This window comes from Tenrec ecaudatus, unplaced genomic scaffold (assembly GCF_050624435.1).
Source record: "Tenrec ecaudatus isolate mTenEca1 unplaced genomic scaffold, mTenEca1.hap1 Scaffold_2207, whole genome shotgun sequence".
Lineage (NCBI taxonomy): Eukaryota > Metazoa > Chordata > Mammalia > Afrosoricida > Tenrecidae > Tenrec > Tenrec ecaudatus.
The window spans coordinates 15,001-25,000 of record NW_027458441.1 but is presented as its reverse complement, the minus strand read 5'-3'; positions in this window follow the sequence as shown (position 1 = coordinate 25,000).

Genomic DNA, 10,000 nt, shown 5'->3' with positions numbered 1-10,000 from the left:
CTCAGGCACCTGAAGGGACAACCTGGAGCGCTCCAGGGGCACCGGCAAAGGGCCGATCCAGGCACAACCCCGTGCGGACCTCGGCAGGCGCACGGTGAAGGAGGAGGGAAAGACCATCCCCACCACGGGGAAGACCCATCGCCAAGCAAACGAGCGCGGGATGGCCGCTCGGGCCGACAGACCCACGCACGCCCAGCAAGCCCACGCCGTGAGGCAAGAGGAGCGAGCGTGCGAGGGCGAACCGGATTCCGCACCCCTGCCTCGCCCACGCACCAACAAGCGAGTGGTGGGAGAAGAGGCTAGGGGCCCGCGGACAGAGCGAGAGGAGCGGTCCCATTCGCCATGAATGTCCGTCCCTCGTCTGGCGCGGCTTAGGTCCGGCTCGGGAGAGCGCGACAGCACCACATCGATCGGGGTTGCGTTCAAAATCCAAGTCACTCGAGAGACCGAGAGGAAAAAAAACAAAATACCCTGTCGGGTGCTGGGGGAGGTCAGGGAAGGAAAAAGGCCCGGTTTCTGCCTCCGCCAGACCCACACCCAGGGCCACTGAAGGACAGCCGCCAAAAGGACACGGAAAGTGCCTGACACGGGAGACGGAGCCCATGGGGCGTGGAAGGCGCTCCGCTAAGCATTGGCACGGCTGCCCGGGATGCCTGCAGCGGGCAGAGAGCGCGGGGAGCACAGAAGACCCATCCCGCCAACCTCTCTGTGAGTCCCGCCACCCTCAAGAGCACTGGAGGCCAGAGGAGCACAGCACCACAGGGTCGGGACACAGCTGGACTCGCGAGAGCCGGCGCACGGGCCTCAAAGCGGGCGACTCACGCGGGATCGAAGGGACCGCGCGCCACGGGCCATCGGTAACCCAAAGGCGACCCAGGGAACCAACGCACATGTCCAGAGCATCAAACCGACCTCTTCAGTGAGCGCCACTGAAGATGAGCGTGTCAGCACCTATCTGGTGGCCCAAAATGACCGAGTTCAGCGAAAGAAATACCACGCCAGGAGACGGGGTGGTGGCTTCTCCCCACGGGGCACCCCCCGGAACCGCGTTTCGGCCAAAGGCCTGCCACAGTGACCCCATAGCACTCACTCCTGGAGGTCCTAGGGCCCTCTGGTCAACCTCCTGAGAATCGAGTGGGGGGGAAGAGGGGCAGCGTGCCCTCGCGCGACGCAGGTGCCGCACACCGGAGGTCCCGCACATCGGCGCGGCCGGCCACCGATGTGGAAGCATATGTGAGGAACTTGGACATTTTTCTTAGGCTCCGCCCGAGGAGCCAGGGGACTCGGGAGTCGCCGAGGAGCGAACCGCCACTCGCCGGGTGACCGCGAGCCACCAAGGCCGGTCCCTGGACCCACAGTGGGGACTTGAGAAACCCTCAAGCGCCGCCTGCCATGTTGCCGGGCGGGCAGTGTCCAGGCCCGGGTAGTAAACACCGAATTTCCGTGCGACTGAGCCACCAGGGCCGTTCCACGGGCCACAAGTGGGTTCCTGGAAAAATTCAAGCACCGCTTCGGGCGGTCCGGCCTCCGGACGGGTGGGTGAGTGAGTGAGTTTCGGGCGGCTGAGCGCCCTGTGCTGGTCGACCAAGTGCTGACCGACAAACACCAGTGACAGAGGCGGCAGTGAAGCCCGCCAACCCGTAAGGCTGCAGGTACAAGCTCGGGCCACCGCTCCCGGGCCGGCGCTCTGTCACCGCCGGGACGACACAAGTGACACCGCCGGCGTCCTGGAACTCTGGGGCCGGCGACACAGGCCGCTCCGGTCCCATCGCGTTGGCGACAGAGCTCCGGAGAGAAAGTGAAAGTGACCGCTAGGTGGCGGACGACAACCGGCAGGAAGCGCGGCGGGACGAATGTGCGTCGCTAGCCGGCAAGAGCGCGTCGTCGGCCGGACAGTCGCCTAACTTAGACCCGGCCCGCCGCCGCAGCGGCCGCCGCCGCCGGCGTCCTGGAACTCGGGGGCCGGCGGCGACACAGGCCGCTCCGGTCCCTTCGCGTTGGCGACAGAGCTCCGGAGAGAAAGTGAAAGTGAACGCTAGGTGGCGGACGACAACCGGCCGGAAGCGCGGCGGCGGGACGAATGTGCGTCTCTAGCCGGCAAGAGCGCGTCGTCGGCCGGACAGTCGCCTAACTTAGACCCGGCCCGCCGCCGCCGCCGCCGCCGCCGCCGCCGCCGCCGCCGCTTTTCACCGCTTTTCACCCCTTTTCACCCCCACCCTCCCTCCATCTTCCAGTTGTTATCGTCACTGATCCCGAAGTGATCATCTCTCCTGGATTCCCGGAAAGCCATCTGAAAGGAGATTCAGTCGACAATGGTGATTTCATCTGCCTGTAAAAATAGACATACGTCTGGCTCTCGAATACCTTTAAAAGTGTTTTTAGGGAGTAGGGAGTTATGAGACCGGCTCTTCCGTCTCAAAAGTTTGCCTGCCGGAGAGACACAGGAAAGAAAGTTGTTGTGATTGCAGAATGCTCTGTTGTGTCTAGTCTAGTCTAGTATTGCCACGATTAGAAAATCATCATCATCATCATCATCATCAAAGCTACAGGGAAGAAGAGAATGCTGTAGAATCAAATGGGATGACCATTGTCGTCCTATTATTCTGAGCAGGATAGGATGGCCGTATTGTTGGTATGACATGCGGCTGAAATGCAAGTTTAAATGGTTTAAAAGCAAAACAAAACAAAACACCTGATCTTCCCCCTACAACCAACCAACCAACCAAAAAGTTTGGGTAAGAATTGGATTGCATTGCGGGGGTGGCAGGTGATGGGTGGGCATGTGGGTGTTAGGTGGGATAAGGAGAACTCAGGTAGGATAGTCCTCAGTGGCTGCTCTGAATGGAAATCGATCATCACTCCTCAAGGAAGGGCTACCACACACACACACACACACACACACACACACACACACACACACACACACCACACACACACACCACACACACACACACACACCACACACACACACCACACACACCACACACACCACACACACACACCACACACACACACCACACACACACCACACACACACACCACACACACACACCACACACACACACCACACACACACACCACACACACACACCACACACACACACCACACACACACACACACCACACACACACACACCACACACCACACACACACACACACACACACCACACACACACACCACACACACACACACCACACACACACACACCACACACACACACCACACACACACACACCACACACACCACACACACACACACACACACACACCACACACACACACACCACACACACCACACACACACACACACACACACCACACACACACACACACACACACACACACACACACACACACACGGTGGTCATGCATCATCTCCTGACTGCTTGGGGTCAGTCAGAGGTTCCTGGAGCCACATTGTAAGCTCTTCTTCGGATGGTTTCCCCCACCCCACCCCCTGCAACTGTGATCTCCCTGGAGAGGAAACCTGCCGCCGCCGCTGCCAGCCAGTCATGATGGGTTTGGTGGCAGTTCTGTCCCCTTGAGAAGAATTGTAGCCCCGGTTGGTTTCCAAGACAGTCCAAAAAGCCACACACTCCAATCAATCAAATGAGCTTTTAGTGAAAGCCAGCGGGTGAATGGGCAACCCGGGAGGAGTCAGTGGGTCCCGAGAGCACAGCAGAACACACTCAGCTTTTTAGCCACCATCAAACCACCAGCAGGGTGATCAATCGTTGACACACGCAGTTCAGTTCCTCGAAGTGGGAACGTTTGGGGGAGAATTCCCAATGTTTGCAGTCCTCAGGCTGAGGTGTCCCTAGCCACTGCTTATCTCAAAACTGCTTGGTCGGGCGGACCATGTGCGTGTGGGTCAAGCCTCAGCCAAAATGACAGAAGCCAAATTCAGCAGGTTATTTATCAATTACTAAGGTGTTTCAGCCTGCCTGCACACACCCCCTGTACCCCCCACCCACCTCCAGCCATGGCCCATCAACCACTTAATCAATAAGTGGTTATTGATCTATACATTGGATTTTTGTTTGTTGGATTGGAGGGGGGGGTGTGTCTCTTTCTGCCCCAGCGTTAGTTACTTACAACATGTGGGCCCAATCAATGACCCCTCCGATTTCGGCAGAAAGACATGAAGGATCTATTAAAAGATGGAACGAGGACAAACGGGTGCATAAACAAATGTGGCGAAGAAAGCTGATGGTGCCAGGCTATCAAAAGAGATAGTGTCTGGGGGTCTTAAAGGCTTGAAGGTGAACAAGCGGCCATCTAGCTCAGAAGCAACAAAGCCCACATGGAAGAATCACACCAGCCTGTGGGATCACAAGAGGACCTGATGCAAAGGGATTAAGTGGAGAGCAAATGCTTTGAAAATGATTAGGGCAAAGAATGTACAGATGTGCTTTATATAATTATGTATGTATATGTATGGATTGTGATAAGAGTTGTATGAGCCCCTAATAAAATGTTTTAAAAAGAAAAATACAAAAGTATGTAGGACAACAGGAAAGTGGGTGAAGGGAGACGCCCGACAGTATCAGAGATGACAAAATAATAATAATTTATAAATTATCAAGGATTAATGAGGGAGGAGTATCAAGGAGGGAAGGGAACCATGAGGACCTGATACCAAGGGCTCAAGCAGAAACTAAATGTTTTGAGAATGATGATGGCAACAAACGAACAAATGTACTTGACATAATGGCTGGCTGGCTGGCTGGCTGGCTGGCTGGCTGGCTGGCTGGATTGTGATAAGTGGTATGGGCCCCAACCATCCCGGTAGGAATGAAATCTCCTAGGGGCCTTCATGGGAGGACTTGTGTCTCTCAAATGCTGAAATCCGCAGAAGGGGGAGTGTGTGTGGGGGGGGAGGGGAGAATCCTCAGGGGTCCAGGGGAAACCTAAGACCTGCAGGCCTGCCGCCTAGCTCCCTTCCACCCAGCCACCCAGCAGCCCCAAGCCCGCCCCCTCACCCACCCACCTGAAAAGGCTCCGAAGGAAGGAAGGAAGGCAGGAAGGAAGGCCGGGGCTTGATTAACATATGAAGCCAGCTCTTTTAGCATCTCAATCCCCTGGTCTCTGGCTAGAGAGCCACCGTTGGCCTCAGGGCGACCGGTTTTTCGGTTGTTTTTTTTTTTTTATTCTGTTGTTCATCTTAGTTTGGACTTTGACCCTAACTCGGGCAAGTGAACTAGAGGTTGCTTGTGTGTGGGACGCCCAGGCCGGGATGGGGAAGGGAGTGGGGAGCGAGCGGCGATCGATCCAGAGGAGCCCGTCGGGAACTGCAACCCCCACCCACCCGCATGGTCACGGAAGAGGGAGGCCTGAGGGGTCTTCAGAATCGCGGCTGGGTCCTGCTGGCCCATCTAGTGGAGCTGGAGCTTCCAACCGCCAGCACTGGGACTCAGTCCAAAAGCGGCGGCTCCGATCCCAGAAAATAAACACACACACCGCCCTCGTGAATCTCTAGCAGTTGTCGTGATGAGAACAGGGGGCGCACCGCCCTATGAGCGGAGTGGATTGGGAACCAACCGAGTGCTTACAAGGGGTGAGGGAGAATTTGGCAAACATCCTAGGCACCCGGTATGTGTGTGTGCTTTGTTTGTTGGATGGCTAGTCAGGTGTAGGTAGGGTGTGTGTGTGTGTGTGTGTGTGGTGTGGTGTGTGTGTCCACCCCCCACCCCAGCAAGTCATTTGACTGGTCTCCTGTTTTTATTTTTTAAAGGGGGAAAAGCAAAAACTCAAGAATATAGGAATGGAATGGAAGAGGGGAAGAAAGAAACTCTTCTTCAAGAGGAGGAAAGGCCTGAGGCCTGACACTCGTCGGTCGTAGAAAGACTTGAGAGCTTTTTCATGAAAGTCAGGAAGAACGCAGGCAGGCAGGCAGGCAGCGAGTGACAGACGGTGGGACAGAGGGAGGGACTGATGGAAGGAGGCTGCCCAGTGTCTAGGCCGCTAGAAAACACACATTTGAAAGGAAGGAAGCTAAAGAATATGGACAAAGGTGCCTGCGTGAGGAAGGAGGGAGAGTCCTCATCTGAGCACTAGCGTTACAAGATGGAATGAGATCATCTCACCCCTGGGGCAAGGACAACAGCAAAGTGGGTGAAGGGAGACGTCCAACAGTGTAAGACATGACAAAATAATAGCCACTGAAGGCACGCTCAGGGACAGCGAGTGAAAGTCCAAGATCCATCCGTTTTTGAGTCTGCATGTGAGTGAAGTGGATTCAGTTGGAGCTTCCATTCTAGGTTGATGGTGGGAGAGAGACCTAAATCCATTCGAAGAAGTGGGTTCTGCCTGCCTCCATGGGTCCTTTTTGGCTTCTCATGGGAAGGCGGACTGATGGACAGGCGGGCAGAGTGTGTGTTTTTACACCATGATTCACAAACACACACACACACCCCACATAACACACCACCACCACCACCAACTACCACCACCAACCTGCCTCCCTCCCTCCCTCTCTCAGCCAGGGGAGGAGCAATCTGTCCTGTCTTCAGGAACTTCAAATCCCTGAAGGAAAAGAGCAAGAGCGTGGTGTGTGTGCGTGTGCGTACAGTACCAGGGCCACCAGGTCAAGTTTCAGGAGTGCCTTGAACCACGCTTTAGTCAATGCAATCGTGCAGCAGCAGCAGCAGCAGCAGCAGCAGCAGCAGCAGCAGCAGCAGCAGCAGCAGCAGAGCCACCACCTCTGCCCGCCCCAAACCTACTAACTCACCACCCCTGGTGCCCTCTGTTTGAAGCGGATCAATCCCATCAAACGGACAGAAGCATCACATTGTGTTTGTCACGCTTAGGTTTTATTATTCACTGCCTGCCATCGTACATATGGGGATAAGGGGCTGAAGGTTCAAACATACGCCCTCCCTTCCCACCCTCCTCTCGCCACGCAGACCCTCTTCCTTTGTGAAGAGAAGTGATGGATGGATGGACGGACGGACGGATGGAGGGATGGAGGGATGGATGGATGGATGGGGGGAGAGACAGACAGACACACACACACACACACACACACACACACACACACACAGAAACTTCACGCAGGAGAGCCTTCTCTAGGCTCTCAGAGGAAAGGATCGGAGTGATTGAGAGTAGGAGGGGGAGCGGTGCGGTGGTCGGCCCACCGGTAGCGCCACAGCGCGCATGCGCGCGTGGCCGAAGGCTCGCCCGGACCGGGGAAACGCCCGACGATTCCCCCTAGCGGCGACGAGGAAGAAGACAAGATATCTTCTCCGAGGCTGCTGGTCTACCCACCTTTCGCGTCCGGGGGCGGCGGCCCGAGTTTGCCGGGCGAGGCCGGCCGGGCGGGGGGGTTGGTGGCGCGCGCGCGCCACCAACCCCCCCGCCCGGCCGGCCTCGCCCGGCAAACTCGGGCCGCCGCCCCCGGACGCTCCTCCACTCTTTCCTTCTCTTCTCTTCTCTTCTCCCTCGCCACTCTCCGCCGCCCTGGTCGACCCGAGCCGACCCAGGGACAGGGAGACAGGCGCGCCCGCGAGCCTCTTAGCCGGCAGGGAGAGACAGACGGGATGCGCACGGCTGGCTGGCTGGCTGGCTGGCTGGCCCGCCCGCGCGCCTGTCGGGCAGCGGGGACACCCACAGACGCAGCACACACAGACAGACACAGACGACCCCCTCAACACGGCAGACTCGGCCAGGGACGCACACCGGGCCACCAGGTGAAGCGAGCGGGCGACAAGGGTCCAACCTCCCCGCCCTCGCGCCCCGTGGCCCGGAACGCCCGACCCGGGCACGCGAGCAAGCGAGCGACACAAAAAAAACCTCGTGTGTGTCAAGGGCCGACTTTCACAATGACATCACAGCCACCGGATCGTGCTGCCTCTGCCTGCCACCTAACTCCCCCTCATCGCTACCCTAACCTCCCCACCAACTAACTCCCACTCCCACTCTCACTTCCTTCCTACCCTACCTACCTATGTGCTACCTACCTCCCCAACAACTCTCACACTCACTCTCACTCTACCCTACCTATGCCCTAACTCACCTCCCCACCTAACTCCCACTCTCACTTCTTCCTTCCTTCCTTCCTTCCTTCCTTCCTTCCTTCCTTCCTTCCTTCCTTCCTTCCTTCCTTCCTTCCTTCCTTCCCTATCCCCTACCTTCCTTCCTTCCTCCCCTATCCCCTACCTACCTCCCCTATCCCCCACCCTACCTACCTACCTACCTACCTACCTACCTACCTACCTACCTACCTACCTACCTACCAACCACACACAAAACGCGAAGTAATGTAACAGCTAATTTAGTCCACAACGATGCAATGCACCCGGGGGACGGGGGAGCGCGGCTCAGCTTGAATCACTTCCATTAAATAGTTAATAGCCTGGAAATCCTTCCTCTTGCAACGGCTGCTCCGTCCAAGGTCAAGGAAGCAAGACTGCAGAGCAGAGTCTTCCAGAGAGCGATGCATTCCGTCCAGCCGGAGGCAGCAGGCAGCAGGCAGCCAGCCAGCTGGGTCCCCCCACGCTTAGCCAGATCACCGAGCTCCAGCGACGTGTACCATCAACGCCAGCGGCACGGCAACGCACATCTGAAAGGGGGAGAAGGAAAAAAAAAAAATCAAGCTTTAACGGCAGGATCCATGGGTCGGGCGCCCCCACACACAGGTTGTAGACATTAGCTCACAATTGGAGGCAGACAACTAGCTAAGGCAGTCACACAGTGGGGCAACACCGCCAGAGAGCGAGAGAGCCTGGGGCTTGCTGGCAGACGCATTTCTCTCTCTGCCCACCGGACCCAAACCACGACCTTATCACACCCCAACTCTTCTTAATGTAAGGCCAGGTTTGGCACAGTAAGCCGGATCACACCGCCCAACATAGCACGCTCGCCACCCCTTCTATAAGTGAAAGGAAAACCTCTTCGCCACCTGAGCATGAACCCACCCCCTCCCGTGTGGGCCTCTCAATGAAAACCAAGGCGAGCAACAGAGACGGTGGCGGACGTGCCGTGCCGCGCCTCCCCTCCCGCAAGTCACATCCACCCGCCTGTTGGACATCAGGGCTTCGCCCGCCCCCAACCTCTCTGCCTTCCCTGGAAACCTAATGAAAACGCCCCGCCCGCCCGGGCCACCTTGACGTAATTAATACAGACCTCGCTAATAGGCGCCGCTGAACTTTTCCCCTGCCTGGCCTGTGTTGGCCAGGCGTCCTTTGCAACACCCCCCAAGAATGTTCACCCCCGGTGGGGGGCGGGAGGAAGGACAGCCCCCTACAACGAACCCCGGGTTCCATAGGCTAAATCGGACAGCGGGGGGGGGGGGGGGGGGGGAGAGAGAGATGGAAAATAACAGAGGCAGACACAGCTCAGGGGTATAAAGCTTGCTCACTCTCAGCTGCACCTGGTGGTCCCCCACCCCCTAGAACTAGAACTAGACCTCTACAGTCAGGGTTGGAGTGCTCGCTAGCTTGCTCGCTCGCTCAAACAAGACCTCTCCGACCCCTTTGGCTCAAGGTAGCCGCTGGGGTCACAAAGACCCACGCCGGGGGAAGGCGCACAGCAGCGAGGATAGATATATTAGATATAGATAGATAGATGGATAGATAGAGCACATGTGCAAGGGCAAGCCGAATTCTACACCGCAGCCAGGCCCTCTTCCTCTGTGAAGAGAGCTGGCGGATGGAGGGAGGGAGGGAGGGAGGGTTGAGAGAGACAGACTGACACAGAAACCTCACACAGGAAGGAGGGCCTCCTCTAGGAGGGCCTCCTCTAGGCTCTCAGAGGAAAGAGCCACACACTCAGAAGCCAATCTCTCAGAAAGAAGCCATAAAAACAAATACGGAGCCAAGAGTGAACCTGATGCACGCGTCAGGAGCAGCGGCGTCACCAATAATTACTTAACGCTCTTAGACGTTTTCGAATGCTCGGTTTATTCACACATCACACCAGCCAAAAATAAATCCAAAGGATAAAAGGACTGGAGCAAGCAAGCGTGATCATAAGTATGAGCATAATAACAGCGCTCTGCA